Below are 14,856 nucleotides of genomic sequence, written 5' to 3'. Positions count from 1 at the left end.
TCCCTTTCTGCAGCTGCACACATGGAGCTCCATCTCACACAGCAGAGCCCCAGACTGCTCGTGACACCTCAAAGAGCTCAGACCACACTTAGCATGTGCAGTCACACCTAGAAATTAATGTCTTTTATTTCCCCTTCTTCATCTGCACATCATTACTGATGGAGTTTGCACTGTGTAACATTCACTACAGAACTGTTGTACTTGAGCTACTAAAGCATGGGAGTAATTGAAAATAAGGTTTATTTAAGAAAGCTGAATGTTTCACTTTCTGTAACCCTCTTGACACTGGGGACCTTGAGACATTTCTTCACCAGTTTATTAACAAAAACCCTAAAATGTGATCTCTCAAAAGAATTAACTGTGCCTCATTCCCATGCTGACCTGGCTGCTGTACTTGAGTGACGTGGTGGCACTGGGCAAGGCCACTCCCCTGACAGAGCCCTGGGCACAGGAAGACCTTGAGCAGCACACAGGACCCCAGCGTGGCCCCCAGCCCGGGACATCTGCTGCCACAGGAGCTGCTGGGCTTACAGGCTGTGCACATGGCTAGCATCTGCTGCCTGGATTTAAAGGTGGGAGACTATTCCCTGCACAGACAGTGTGCCCAGGAATGCAAGAGCTGAGATTGGATTTCCAGGCAAGACCAATCCTTTCAGAGCCAGAAGACTGCCATTGGCTGGGCTTCCTTTCTGTGCTCAGGAGGATGGAAGATCACCTAATGGAAAGCGTATGGATTGGAGGAATGCAATATACATTACTAATTTTTACTGTTTTCCTGGATTAACTCTGACTCTGGATGACAGCTGAGGACCGTGGCCGGACCCTGTTGCACCCCACGCCAGCTGCAGAAGCCATTAGATCAACCATGTCTGGTACAGTAATGAAAGGCAGGAGCAAACCCTGGCTAAGGGGGCTGAGAGCCTGCAAGGGAAATCAAAGCTTGCACCTGCAAGAAATGAAATGGAAAAAGCTCTGTATGTGCCACCAAGAGACTGAGGCCAGGAGCAGCTGTGCAAGTCTCTGTGCCACTTGACCCAAAGCCCCGATGAGCACCTCACCCTTCCTGGATGCTGCACTGCTGATAAAGCCCTGCTATGACATAAGGGACCCTTTCAGAGGCCATTCCTCCAGGTCACCCCTTCTCTCTGCCTTTGAAGGTGCTCTAGGCTCCCAGCCACGGGCTCAGGACCAGTCAGCAGAGGGAGCTGGGCTGCTGGTGCCACTAAGGACAGGGGGCTGGAAAGGGGAGCAGAGGGGCACAAGGGGAAGCTGAAGGGCACAGAGCCTGGAGCCAGCAAATGGGCACAGATGGGCTCCCTGTGACACAGCAAGCAGGAAACAACTCCTCAGCTCTCATGCTGTAGTTGATGGAACCCCAGCTATGTGAGAAACAGTGTTCCAAAGCCACAAGTGGGTGAGGTGGGATGGGATGGTGGCCAGGGCCAGGAAAACATCTTGATAGTGCAGTGAGCTTCCCTGACTATTGGCAGCCAGCACAGAGGGCTATCATTAAGTTCTGGGCATTGCACAAGACAGAGGAGAACAGCAATCCCAAGGGCTGCCCAGGCAAGGCAGGGAGCTGTGCTGTGTGGGTGGCACTGGGGAACCAGCCCAGCCCATTCTGACCAGCTGGGATCCCCATCCCCCTGTGCTGACACAGCTCCCTCCCAACAAAGTGTGCCAGGATTAAGTAAGCCAGAGCTCTGCCACCCCATAGCAGGAGGGGCTGTGTCTTCTGAGTCCAGCACAGCGGCGAGAGCTGGGAGGAATCACTCCCATGATGAGCTTCTCTGGCCAGCAGGCACACAGGGGATGCACACCTCCCCACAGACATTCACAAATACCCAAATCCTGCCCTCGGCCTGTGAGTTAGCCCAGGAGTTAAAGGCAGGTTTGAAGTCAGCACCTGATTCTTTCCCTTTCTGGGGTAAAAGCATTGAACTGCTGCAGAAAACCTCTGCAAAGGCTTTGATCTCACAGGGGTGAGGGCAGCAGTGGGAATGGCTCAATGCCCACTACAGGCATTTCCAGCAGCCTTTCTCATTACCCTTAGCTCCAAACAGACACAGAAGAGGAGGTAGGATGTTCCTCAAAGACCACAGTTACTGCTTGGTGCTGCTGCCAGGCACCTGGCCCAGCCTCATTCTAAGGAGAGTTCTGAAAGCAGTGGCAGCCCCAGGACACCCAGCACACCCCATCCCAGGGAGGGCTGATGCTCTGTGAATGCCCTTGTGATGGTCCCAGCAGAACAACAGGCAAATGTGACCCGAGTACAGCTGGCACAAGCCCCTGTTTGGGAAGACTAGCTCACTGTCATTGCAAAAAACGATTCCACATGGCTCTGTCCTGAGCTCGATGCCATTAAACTGCTTCATGATCTGGACGAGGAATAGACAGCATACTTAGAAGATTTCTGGAAGATGCTAAACTGGAGAGATTCCAATGACCTTGGAGTGGCTAGATCGGATGAGACTGCAATTTTGATAAAAGAGAGAAGCTGTCCAAAATTTTCAAAATGTATTTCAACCACAGCCAGAGCTGGAAAATGAGTAAAAATGAGTAAAAACTGGGCAGAAGTACTACAGAAAAACCTTGAGGACTGCAGAGGATCATTGTGGATAAGCCAGCAGAATGACAGGATTAGAAACAACAGCTCGACTGCAAGAGACACATATTTAACTTTGACCAAGTTTCTAATGATAATGAAATACAAGCCCTGGATGAAAGTACCTTGGGGAGATGAGAGGATCTTCATGATGAAGAGTTTTTAAGGAAAGGCTGGAGGAGCAGCTGCCTATCAAGCCCTTGGGTACCAGAGCTCCACAGACACTTGTATTCACTCCTGGTCCTCTGGCCCTGCACCTCTGTAAGCTGCAAGTTCCCACTCCTGACCAGAGCTGTGGTCAGCACCTTCCTCAAACCCAGCACCTCGAGCTGTGGGTTCTCCACTGGACTCCATGGTCTGATCTGATTCCCAGAACAAGCAAACGATATTGCCTGGTGATTCCTGTGTCAGATCATTCAAAACCAGCCTTGTCATGCTTTCTCTCCTTCCCCTCCCATGCAGTACCAACACCTGGAGGCACCAGAGGGGGGAGAGGGTGGGTTTCCAGAGGGCTGTGCCCAGCACTGAGCTCAGCAGGTGCCTGTGGCTGATCCAGAGCTCAGGCCAGCCTGCACTGCCCTGCCTGAGCACACAGGCACCAGCCCTCCCAGTGAAGCACAGGTAGCAGGGTGTCTGTGGGGCAGGAGTGACAGCCCCAGGCTGCTGCCTGCTGCTCAGGTGCTGGCTGGAAGGTCAGCACCGCCAGTGTGCGTTACACAAGGGCAACGCTGACGCACACTGATCTTCACTGCCCTCAATTACCAATGACTGATGTTTGGTGGGGTTGTGTAAATGAAAACAGATCTCCTGTAAAGGAGAGATAGATTAATAATAGATTAATAGAGAGACAGATCAATAAATAGATTTATTGCTCCTCTTTGAAGTTCAGAACACAGTTTTTCACACAGTGCAGACTCAGCCTAAAGAAGCTATCCTTGCTGGGCCAAGAGCCAGTGCTGCAGTTAATTCTTTGTTAACAGCTTTAAAAGCCATGCTTCAGATGACTGACTATTTCAAATTAATAGCAAAGGTAATTGTGCCAAGCGTTGCAGCTCTGACTGCACTTTCCCAAAGAGCCTTACTGGCTCTTGCAGGCTGTACCAAACTCCCAGCACGAGCTTGGTCTGGGGAACAGAAACCTAATTCCCAGTGCTGCTCTCTCTCTAAAAATAATCACATTGCAAGATCCAACAGATGAAAGCTGAAGTCTGCAGTCCAAACCAAAACCAAACAGGGCTGAGGGCATTAACTACTGCTACAAATTACTGAGGGTGATAGAAGATTGTCTTCATATTTGAAGCACTACATTTTAAAAACTGTAAAGGCCATAAAACCAAAATCCTCCTTCTTCCCTCAGTAGCACTGACATCCATGAATCAGTTGGCTGTTCAAATGTCTGTGAGATTGAGCACCTACTTCTATGGGAGATACTCTCTCAGAGAAAGGAAGAAGACAGGCAGAGAGTTTGAAAGGCAGGCAATGAAACTTTTGTTCTGCAGTTAGTAAGAACAAATGGTGATCTCAGCTCTTTCCACAGAATTCAACTTTACACATACCATCAGGCTGTTTGGCCCTACGGACACACCTGTCTGAAAGAAGATGTAATTCTAGATAATTTATCCTTTCCTATTTACATCTTCCCCAAAAAGCTTTGCTGCAGCAAATGTTCACTGTGAAAACTGGTGTCTGCAGAGAAACTGAAACAGAGCTCCCCTGAAAGGCCACCTGAGCTTGCTGGACTGTTTCAAACACCATGGAAAGGTTTTACAGCTTTTTGAAGGTGCACTCATGCCATATGTACATTTATAGTGCCTTATTCTACCAGAACTATAAATTTTACTTTGCTCTCGGCAATATCACAGTGTATTACCAAAAAAATACTCAGTGGCACCAATACTCTATCATGCAGCAAGGTCCTCAGTCCTCAGGCCCTTTTCTAAGGCCCCCAGCTGCCTTTGAAGCAGATAACTGTGTGCCTGTACCTACTGGCTGCTTTCTGAGTAGGCAATTTTAAATGGTCAGAACCTGCCTGGCTCTGTATCTGCTGTGCTCACTGAATACACATTTTAGGTGCTGTCAGCCACACAGATCTGGACTACATGTCCTTACTCCTGCTAAGTACAGGGAGGGCAGTCACTCACCCCGTCCTTATTTAACTACCTGTCTTTGTCAGTAAGGAGAGAGAATCATCCCCTCCTTGTGTGGGGGGTGGGGAGCAGAAGGTGACTTTGCTATTCATGGAACCAGTTTAACTGATGTCAAAATAGGAGCCAGCGAATCGCCCCTGTGTAAGGTGATCCAAACCCACCAAACTCTATTAAAGCTGTCTTTGCTGAACAGCTCCTCACACTCTGTACTTTCCACAATTCCTTCTGAAGAGGAAGTTTCCAGTCTGTGTCAGCATTAATCTACACTTGGAGCCCCTTCTGCAGCCCATCTCTCACAGCAGCAGAAACCAGGGCAGCTTTCAAAGAGCCACTAACGTGCTCCAGCACCTGGGAGCTTTGTGCGAGCTGCACCAAGCTGACAATGATGAAGTTTAGCTTTAGGAATGATTTAGCATCAAAGAGTTTTTATTGTAACCTACCCTGGCCCAATCCAGAGCTCATGTTTAGGGTAGCAGGGCTCAGAAAACATGAGCCTCAGGAGCTGAAGGCACCAGCTGCACTGGCCTGCTGAAGGGCTGCAGCTGTCCCCACACATAACTCACAGGGCTTTCTCTACATTGTCACTGCAGCAATCTTCCATCTCATCTGCATTGAGAAGCCCTGACTGTCCTATCCAGCACATCTGGACAATGTTTCCATCTGAAGGGTTGGTATACACTACCAAATAAGTATATAAATGAAGCAGTGTAACAGACTAAAAATATGCTCACTGCAACAACGCAGCAGGATTGCTAAAACATTTACAGATTGGATTGTTGGACAGGATTGTTAGAGGCAAGGGAGAAAGTTATAGTGTGACCCAAATAACTTCCTTTTTTAAAAGCAAATTCTCACTTGGAACTACTTCCAAACAGAGCAGTTGCAGTGGTCTCACCTCTGTGAACTCAGCTGTCCTCAGTCCTGGGCATAGACTAAGTGAGATCCTGGCATTTCAGTTTCCAGGTCTCCTACCTCCTCTCCAGCTGTGAGCCAGATATCTCTAGGAGTACAGAAACACTGGATCCACACCATCAAACTCACCCTGACAAGCCATGAACTGACAGCAGGAGACAGGGTCTCTCTCTTCATGCCTAATCCATTGGAGCAATGGTGTCAGGGGTTATCCAAGGGAGACATGCACAGGCATGAGAGGTAAGCAAGAAAACCAGAGGAAACAAGCTCTCAGTGGCCTCTGAAGTAAATAATGGAGCCACCAGCGAGGCTGGCACTGCTGTGGGTGAGGAGCATCACCTGCCCTTAGCTTACAGCACTGTGTGGTTTCTGGAAGAGGCCAGCAGCTCCTGTGAGCAATGTGGTCAATGGCCAATCTGGGCCAGCTGGTGCTTTCTAGTACCTGCTCTAGACTGGGAGGTCTCAGGGAGAGGGAAGGAAAGTTGGCTCCTCCCAGGGACCGTGTCCCACTGGATTGCCTACCTCCCTTTTCAGTCTTTCATGCTGCATCACTTCCTCTAAGAGAAAGAACGTGAGCTACTGAGGAGCTGGCCCAGTGTGCACTCAGTGTGATTGCTGCTGTTTTGGAGAGGGAGCCAATGGTCGCCTCAGGAAGAGAAGACCAGACTCATCAGTGTTGACCCTCACAGGCACTTGATTTAAAATTCCCTTGGAGTATTTCTAGGAAAAAGAGAGACATTTTTGACAGCTCTGGCTGTGTATTTGTGTGTTGTTGGCAGGGTAGCATTGCTGCAGGATTACCCTATTTAAAATCTTACCATCTGTGACAATGCTAATGACAAAAGGCAAAAACCCAAAGAGAAAACAAAGACAAGGGTAAGGAGTTCTGCTGCACAGAAAACTCTAGGGAGTGAAGGAAAGAGGCTAGAGGAAGAGCAATGCTCTTAGTCAGAACCATCCCATGCCTACTTGGGAGGCACTAAAAGGATAAACAAACTTCCCACACTGCCTGCAAATCCAGACCTACCCATTTTACAAGACATTAAACTGCACACAGGAGAGTAGCCTAGAAAGGCATTCCAGTAAAGGCTTCTTTCAAGAACTAGGGCTGGAGGGCTTGTCTCAGGACAGGGCACTGCTCCCTCTGAGTGCAGCAGGGACTGGGAGCCATGGCATCTCCCCAGCACAGACCTGTGTATCATACTACTGGCAACAACCCCTTCACTGCAAAATGAGACTGTCTGTTTCCACCTTTTAGAGAGACACTAATCTGTGAGTGAGCCTTCCCTCTTGTCTCACAAAAGCTTGCTGCCTTTCAGCAGTCTCAAAGAACCATATTTTCCCAAGGTTTCTGAACACTCAGTATGTTGCTGTGCTGAAGGGAGCACCCTTATTGCCACTCACTCTCCCTCTGGGGCCTCCAATGGAGCACTAAGGTAGGGCTTTCCTCTGCAGGAGCTGTGCTTTCTTCCCAACCTGTTGCATGTGCCAGGACACACTCAACTCTCACAGATTCTGCCAACTGGTGCAAAACTGAGACTTTGGTTGGAGTAATTTTTTAAAAGTTTGCCTTATTTGTCACCTGCCTGATATTTATACAGCCTCAGTGGCTAATACCAGCACAAGAACACTTTACTCCTTCCTTCAGCAGCGCTGATTTCCACTTGAAGTACTCCTTAACACCTGGGTCCTCCACAGGCACTAGAGACTCCCTGGCAAGTCTCCTCTCAAAAATATTTTTACTATTTCTTTTATGCCTCAGGCATGCTGTTGCTCAGTATCTTTTTCTGGCTTAACTTCTTATGGTTTGACATTTAGTTTGCCAGAAATTATCCTTTTTTTTTTTTTCCCCATTCTCTCATTTGGCTACAATGTCCATTGTTTAAAAGACATCTTCTTACTTCTATGGATTGACTTTAATGCGTTACTTAAGCCCACAGTATTTTTTTTAGTCTTCTTTTAAAGACTTTTGCAATGAGCTTTTAATCTTTAATCAATTTTCATTTGTCAGCATTTTAACTCCAATAGTTTTTCCTTTAATGTTTTTCCTTTTCTTGCCTTCTTTTTTTCCTTTCCTTTTCCCATTTTATTTAGCCTCTACCTTTGAACTGTGGCATTTCAGGTTGCCAGCACTTACTGATAAAATTAATTAACCTACTGGACTTAATTTTTATTTTCAAGAGGGAACGTCATGTTTGCATTGACATGGACCTTGCCTATCACCCAGTATCACTTGTATCCTGGTGTTAAAGTGTGTCACTGGTTTAAGACTGCAGGCCAGTGAGAGCCTGTATTGCCTTACAGTTGAAATGTCTTTATAGCTTGGACGGTATCCAAAGAGTGAGCCGAATTTTCCACCTGTCTAACTTGAGTACATAAAGTTACCTCATTTACTTAGATCCTGCAATCAGCTCCTGCTTGTAGAAGGGTATTTTTAACACCATCTGTCTGTGTGGGGTGAGCACTCTCCTGCACATGAACTTCTATGCCTCAGTGCCTGTGTCAGGCACCGATGGAAGCGCTGCAGAGCCTGAGCGAACGCAGCGTGCTCACAAAGAGACACAGCCCTTGCAAACGTTTCTGTCTCCCAGCTACAGCAGCAGGAGATTTACAGCTTTCATGTGCGCGTCCTGCTCTGATACAGGGGTGCCTCCTTTCCCATGGAGAGGGGCAGCTGGGGCTGGCAGTCATTTCTTCATCCACATTCACCCAGAAGGTGTTTGTGCTAGACAGGGACAGGGCACAGCCTGCTCCTCTGGAGCTGCTACAGACTCAGGCAGGATGCAGGGAGATGATTTACTTTATGAAGTGGGGAATGAGCAAAAATGTCCTTCAGGAACTCAGGATGTGTTTTTCAAATAGTTTCCAGGGCCAGAAGATGCCCAGGAAGCACAGCAGGAAGGACCAGGGGTGAGGAGGGCTGTACCAAGAGGTGAGGGAAGTGCAGCCTGGAGGACAGACCCAGGATCTGAGGAGCAGGGAAAAGCCTCCCAGCCCTGCTGGCAGGAGTCTCCTTAGAGACTAACCCAAACATTCCAACAGGCCCTCTCAGACTGTTTTCACCAGTCTCTAGGTTTACTCCAGTGATGTTCTCAAGACTGAACTCATAAATATGAACCTCCTCTACCAGCTCCATTGCAGCTTTTCATGTTTTTACAGGGTGAGCTCATTATGGGTAATTATGCTTCAGATCACTGCAGAAATAGAGAGTTATCAGAGTTGGCCCACGTATCACAAACATAAAACTGTTTGCCACCTATAATTTCACACCAAGAGGAATTATATAATCTTGAATTTACAACATTTGAAGATATATTAAGGCAGATTGGCTGGGCTGGAGGCTAGAATTACAACATGCTGCACATAGCAGGACACAGCCATGATGGCAACAGTAACCTCATAGATTGGGGTGAAAGTTTCCTCTTTGCTTTGCAGCATGCGCTCTCTGTGAGCCTTGGAAGAGCACACGCCCACAGCAGCACCAGCATGCAGGGCTAACAAACATCCAGGAGACACACACATGCTCATTTCAAACCAACTCTGCAACTCCACACTGGCATCCGTGCTGCCAGCCTATGGCAAGGGCTTCTTTTTAATTATATTTTGTGTATTTACAGAAGTGTATCATTCCTATGGAAAAAAAAAATCTGCTGTAACAACTCAACACTGGCATTGGAAATACTACATACCAAGTCCAATTGATTTATGACTAATTCTCTGCCCCCTTGGCAAACGGTGCATTCCCAGCACAATGCCATCTGCAGCAGTGCCCTGCCGGCACAGGGAGCACCAGGCACGCTGGGGCTTGGCCTGCTCTAGCAAAACCCATGAGATACTCATTTCTGTATTCATTAAGGGGCAAAAGGCACTGAAGATCCTCTGAAATAACCTTCCTGTTCTTTTGAATGCATAAAAATAGATTACTCATTTAGTAATTTAGGTAAACAACTTGTTATGAAAATTCATTAGGGAATAAGCCTTCATGATTTCATTTCTTGTTCGTTTCCTGTCTAAATAAATAAACATGAACTCAAGTGACACAGATTCCATTACTTTTGCGCACAGATTCTTGAATGATTTCTTTCTTACTTTTTAAAATAATTTCATCTCCTCCTTTCTGTCAAAGACAATGTATTAACAAACATGGCGGGGGAGAGCAAAGCCTTTCAAAGGTAACAGTTGAAAACTTTTATTTAGGATTTAATCTAGGCAATGATCAATTCTGATTCAAAGAAATGTAGGAAAGTTTGAGGAATATTTTGTTTTGACAAACTGCACTTCTACATGACTTTGAGAACAAAAACGCAAATAGCAGCATCTTACAAGATTATTAAAATCTGTTGTTAAAATTTCTTGTTAAACAATGTTCTGCCATCATTTCAATCCTGTCCTCTGCAGCACAGCTTTACAAGAGCACGGGAGCAGAAGTACATCTCTGACACTGGCAAATCCTCCTAATTACAGGAGAACCACAGTAATGTGCCGGCCCATGGCTGCACACAGGACACTGCAGGCTCTCCTCTGTCCCAGCCCAGGCTCAGGAATCAGCTGCTGCAGTGAGGGCTAATCATGCCTCTGATTCTTCCTTCCTCAGACTTCAGCAAAACAACTTTTATTCCTCAACTGGCAGCTCAAGAAGCAAAAGAATGGCAGTTACAAAATGACTGGAATGGCAGCATTGGAGACATTCTTAGATGTATTTCCCTACATCCTGTTTAGAGAACTTGACGGACTCCCGGGTGACTTTCCTGAAAAACCTTAGCAGTCACCCTTCTTTCATCTCACATCTAGGTTCTAATCCCACATACACAACTTCCAGAGTCTTCTGGTCACACACTACAGCTTGTAAGGCTGTGCCGAGTTCTCAGCACCTTCTGTCAAATGCAGATAAAAAGCAGAACACTGAGGGAAGTATCTCTATATCTCATGCTTGTGCAGCCAAGAGATGTGTCCCCTGTACCTGGTAGAATGGCATGAGCTTCCCAGCCTGGTGCCAAGGACAGCAGCTGTGAGAGGGAGCCATGGGCACCATGCCTTGGCTTTTAGGCACAGGGAGAACAATGAGGGACAACAGCTATGGACAACCCTCCTGGAAACTGCTCTGGAGCCATCCAAAGCAAGAAAGAGGCTTCCCAAAATGCCAAGCAGTAGCCTGCAGGGAAGGGGCTGCTGTTCAGTCAGATACATGCTATTTTAGACCTTCCTCAATGACTGACTGCGAATTCTGTTTCTTGCTCTGAAAAAAGGAAACCCATCTTTTGTTTGCTTGACCCTGAAAGGCAGAGGAAGTTGAAGACTTTATTTATTCAACCCTAAGACATGGGAACTTACAGACCATTGTCACTTCCCAAGGAGCTTTTGTTTTTATTTTCCTCCTCAGCCTGTGTGGGTTCTGTTTGCCTTACAGATTTTTCATAGACAGTTTGCTACCATCCTGGGACATCTGTGATTTGCTTGCACATGGCTGGCAGTTGAAAGGAGGTTTTTTGTAGCTGCAATGCAAATAATTATGCTGCTTGATGGCAGAAATCACTCCAGTTTTGATCAAAAAGCCTTACCACTAGATTTGTTTTCCACCTTTTTAATTAGAATGTATATTATTTCAGAGCACTTTTGAAGTCTGTTACCTCAGTATGATGATGGATGGCAAGAAGGAAAGCTGATGGAACTGCTCACAAATCAGAAATTGGCTAACACAACAGAGCACATGGACTCTGCTGAAATCAGCACTCCATTCCATTTCTGCCTTTGGGAGATTATTTTGCTGTTGGATTTCATGACAAAAAGCAACCCTTAGGAGAAGAGGGCTCCTTAAGAAGGTTAAGGAGAGTCAGGTTATTGAGGGTCACACAAACAGCTATCTCAAAGGCAGACTGAAGACAAGCCCCACTGGGCTTCATCAGACTAAGGACCTACCCAGAATATTTATAAAAAATTCAAAACGCTCTCTGTCATGGCTGCTAATTCCAAGAAAATGAGCCTTAGATTTCACCAGGGGCTTTCTCATCAGGTCTCTCACTTTTGTTTTCACCTAGAGCGCAGACACCAATCCCCAGTTTAAAGAAAGTGAACGATGGAAAAACTTTCACATGCAGGGAACTGTTTTGCACAGGGATCCCAAGAAGAAAAAAGGCCATTTTAGTCTCTGTGTTGCTGCTAAGGAGAGTACACACCTGTACAGACACTTAGAGCTGCTCCTACCAAGAGCAAGTGCAAGGTGTGAGAGTCCCTCACCTAATCCCAGGCAGAACTGAAAGGGGCTTCTTGGGCCAGACACTGAAGTGGCTCTCTGGCCCTGCCTGTCCCCACTCGTGTGTGCTGCACAGAGCAGCAGTCCTGCTGGGCTGTGCTGGGCTGCAGAGCTGCAGGCATGCTGCACACACAGAAAGCTTGTGCTCAGGGTGGGCAGAGTGGCTCAGCTACACTCTTCTCCATAGGTTACTTGGATCCAAGGATCCATGTTGCAACATGCTGCAGTTAAATAAATAGAGGGCTAATGGCAGATGGTTTCACTTAAACTTCAAGAAAGGCACCGCCTATATGTCAATTTGGAATTGGTGTAATGAGCCAACAACATTCTGAATTAAAATAAAAGCAAATTTAGGAATGAAACCTACTGGAGACTTAACTAGTCTCAAGTGCATAGTTAGATTTCTAAAATAATAGCTGCAATCCAGCATAACAAACATGACTTGCTTGAAAACAAAAGCCTGAGTTTAACTGTAGATTGCAGTTTGTTTTCATTCCCATGAGAAACTGTAAGATATTTCTTCTTGGAGTAACTTCTCAGGAAGGCTCACCAATGGTGCCTCCAAAACCACAGAGAGTGGGACTAGGACTCCCCAGTTGTGCCTTTTTCCTTGCAGGTTTACCAGTGCTGAGGCCCTTAGGTACCATCAGGCAGATTTTCTGTGAGTACTGCATGTGGTCCCTGGGCAGAGGCAGGTCAGAACGGGGCATGGCTGGCTGCAGGGGCCAAGGGCAGAGCTGCACCATGGGACAGCAGCCAGCAGGGACACGGCACAAGGGCAAAGCACTGCTAGAGCATCTGGGGAGGCAGAAAAGGAAGAGCTGCCAGCAAGCACTGACTGTGAACTGGGGCATGGCCTAGCAAGCTTGGAAAGGGACTATGACCAGGGAGGAAGAAGGAAAAGGGAGTAGGAGGCGGAGGATTACCAGGTAACAATGTATAACAAGTTCCTGTACTTAAAAAAAAAATTAAATTTACACATATTTAACATATCTTAACATACTAAACATATTTAAATAGGCAAATATGTTTCTGTACACCCGGACAGTGAGGATCTGGTTCCATCCTAATGCTCTCTGAGGGGTGTGGGAGATTCAGGCTGACTGTGAGAAGGAGCACATGGCACATTACAAGGTAAGGGCTGCTTTTACTCTTTGCCAGCATAGAGCAACTGAATACTTGAAAGCAAGTTTTTATCTGGAAAATTAATAACATACTGCTATTGCCTTGTACAAGATCTCCTTTTTAACTTCGATCTTACTGACTGTACACACGTGCATGTGCACATCAATTACAAGATTGTCTCTTGACATTTTCACTACCTCACAGCACAAGGACTGCCACCTTCCTCCCAGAAAAACTCTTCAGGCTGTAACCTTGACTCTGCTTTGTACACTTGTGAAAACTGCCAGCTTAGTCTTGCAGAGCCATGTAGGACAGCAGTGGACAACTCACTCCACTCTGTACTCATTGTCCATACCTGTTCTCTGTCACAGCAGCTAATGGTGGGAATGGCTCAAGCCAGCTAAAGGCAGCCTCTAGTGGGCCTCAGAAGGCACCAGAACAATCTAAGTGTAACCAGAAAAGGATGACTGTCTGCTGGGAAAAGACTGTCCAAGTAGTTCAAAGGGTTGGTTCTCAACTGCCCTGTCAAGTATTTAATCTTTGGAAACAGTGTCATGGGTAAACTTTAGTACACAATGCAAGTAATCACAAGCAAGTGATGAAGTTCTGAAAAAACTTCAAAACAAAGACCCCTTCATTTGTATTCCTGTCAGCTCCTCTGGCAGGGTTGTGGCAGTAAAAAAGAAGGGCAAGGAAATGGCAGTAGAAAAGGTTTCCCTTCTTGCACAGATATCTGGCTGAGGCACAAGGAATCAGGGGACAAGTTCTTACACTGAAAGTTTTGCCAATTTCTCCAAAGGAGACTCGTCCTTTTCCAGCAGCCAACTCTCTGCAGGTGCACAAAGAATTAAGGTGGGCTTAAAAGAACAGCAGACAGCTGGGAGGAAAGCTCTGCTGTCAGCTAACTCCCAGATGCTTGTGCAGATGAACTCCAGTCCCCACAGAGGCAGAAAAGGGTGGAGAAGCAATTTTCTCAAAGGACAGAAATGGGTTCTTCTCCAGACAGAACATTTTAGGGAATCATGTCCTATGGTTATCAATAGTCAAACTGAAAATCAAGCCAAGTTACCTACTGGCTCTTGTTTGTCTTTCTTCCCAACACCTGGCTGGGTGTCACAGAGGAATCCATGTTTGATGCTGTTGTTTACTTAATGCTATTCTTGTGTCTCATCTGTTTCGACATCTCTGCCCAAATCCTTGGACATTTTTTTTATTTCCTGGATTATGCTGATGTTCCAAAGAAAAAATCCCGAAGAACTGATGAAAATATAATTTCACAATGTTTCATTATTTATGGATAAGATTTGTCACTGGATTCTGATGGGTATTTTCCAAATTATATTTACTCCAGCAAATGAAAAGTTATTTAAAGTAAAAACAGGACTCGGTAAAATGTTAAGAAGAAATAATTTGTAATTTAGAAATAGTGTTTGTACTTCAGTGATAAAGTGCCCATTTGCATGTGGGCAGGTCAGCCAGAAAAGGATTTTTGTAACAGACATAAAAAGGGAGTTTCAGGCAGATAAATGCCAAAAATAATTTTGATACATCTAATAAAAATTCCCCTAGGATAGCTGTACAGATTATCACACTCGGCTGTACTGCATGGGAAAGTGCAATTATTAAAATGCTAAAAGCCTGAACTGATTCTTTTTTTCTTAGTTTATGGAAATTCGCATCAGCAGATAATGTTTTCAGCATGCTGGGATTTAACAATAACATTTGGGCTTATGATTCACATGTACTGTAAAAGACAGATGTTTTAAAAAAGCATTATGTGCACAGTTGTTCAGAAAGTAAAGTTTACGCTGCTGCAG

General features: G+C 46.0%; 1 protein-coding gene across 3 annotated transcripts in view; it reads right to left on the bottom strand.

Annotated features, from left to right (window-relative positions):
* The window catches only part of ATF6 (activating transcription factor 6), a 75,010-nt gene that overhangs the window by 3,411 nt on the left and 56,743 nt on the right, over window positions 1-14,856 (bottom strand). The window lies entirely within an intron of this gene.

Source organism: Ammospiza caudacuta, chromosome 7 (assembly GCF_027887145.1).
Source record: "Ammospiza caudacuta isolate bAmmCau1 chromosome 7, bAmmCau1.pri, whole genome shotgun sequence".
Lineage (NCBI taxonomy): Eukaryota > Metazoa > Chordata > Aves > Passeriformes > Passerellidae > Ammospiza > Ammospiza caudacuta.
Note: the sequence above shows the minus strand (reverse complement) of the source record. Positions and strands in the feature narration are given on the sequence as shown.